The sequence below is a fragment of the Aplysia californica genome, unplaced genomic scaffold (genome assembly GCF_000002075.1).
Source record: "Aplysia californica isolate F4 #8 unplaced genomic scaffold, AplCal3.0 scaffold00666, whole genome shotgun sequence".
In the NCBI taxonomy this organism is placed as follows: Eukaryota; Metazoa; Mollusca; class Gastropoda; order Aplysiida; family Aplysiidae; genus Aplysia; species Aplysia californica.
Genome location: NW_004797936.1, coordinates 414,717 through 416,020, shown reverse-complemented (window position 1 = coordinate 416,020; position 1,304 = coordinate 414,717).

Sequence of the window (1,304 nt, the reverse complement as noted above, 5' to 3'; positions counted from 1 at the left end):
CTGGTTCCTGTGGACAAGTCCAAACGGAATTTTCTCTCATTGCTTAGGTAAAACAGTTGCTCTATTTTCGAACACTGATTTCCCTTGAGACTAACGACTTTTGGTTGGTTTCTGGTGTGGTGGACCGGCTTAGTGTGCGAGCTGTCGGTAGATTCCGTCATACTCTACCTCGCCAACTCCCTCTCCCTTCATCAAAGCCCTCTTCCCACCCGCCTCTCTCTCTCTCTCTCTCTCTCTCTCTCTCTCTCTCTCTCTCTCTCTCTCTCTCTCTCTCTCTCTCTCTCTCTTCATTAAAAATAGCCTTACGTTATTAGCTACGACACCTCACCATTTCAGCTTACTTCGTCTTTCGAAGAGCCGATTCACGAGAATGTCGTGGGTGCCGTTTAAAATAAAAACGTGGAGGCAGGTAGGGCGTGGCAATGCCAACTCCTTCAGTCCTCCACAACACCTAGCTGTTGCATTATTCAACTTTGTAACAACATAATTCATGTTCTGTTCAACCTAGAAGAGGAACTCTTCACATGCGCAAAATACACATATAATTTGTTTAAAGCAGCGCAGAAGTTTGTTGTCCTGAGTTCAAATAGGATTCTTTTAAAGTGGATTTCTTTTCTCAGAACGGGTTCTCGAGCATGCACATTGTACAGCAAAAAAATCCACTGCACAGTAAAAGCAGGATCTTGGCCGGATTGGGTTCTCACGTGGGGAGTTAAGAGAACCCTAGTTGTAGTCTGCTCCCTCTTTCCTATCAACAATCGGTCGTCCTTCTCCCTATGCTTCTCACAGTTAGCTCAGTTGGTATCATACTAGGACGCGGTGTGGATATCCTGGTTTCGAAGTTTCATGAGACCGTTCTCCAGAAATTAATTCTAGTCCATACCTCAGATAAAGAGAAAACTAGGTGAAGCGAGGACTGGCAGCTATAGGCTGAATACTAATGGCGGAATTAGTCTGAGCTCAGTTTCCAAAACTTAGACAAACAAACGACTTGAATCTCACAAGCGTTTTTGTGTTCACTAATTCAAGTACAAAACTGAATAATTTCATAATTATGTATAGTCATCTGCGATTGTCAAGCCGAGGAGATAACAATAGCCACCACTGGAATTACTTTTTCCAGGGACACACACAAATCTAATCCAAAGGTATTGTTAATATGTCAGATCAATATGAGCAGCCTATTCAGAGAGAGCAGTGTGATGGAAAAAGTAAGTGCAAAATAGTCACCGAACTAAGTCCCTGTTGGCCTGCTAGGTCGTACCCGAGTAAACAACATAGGCCTTTCATTCATTCATCTTCCC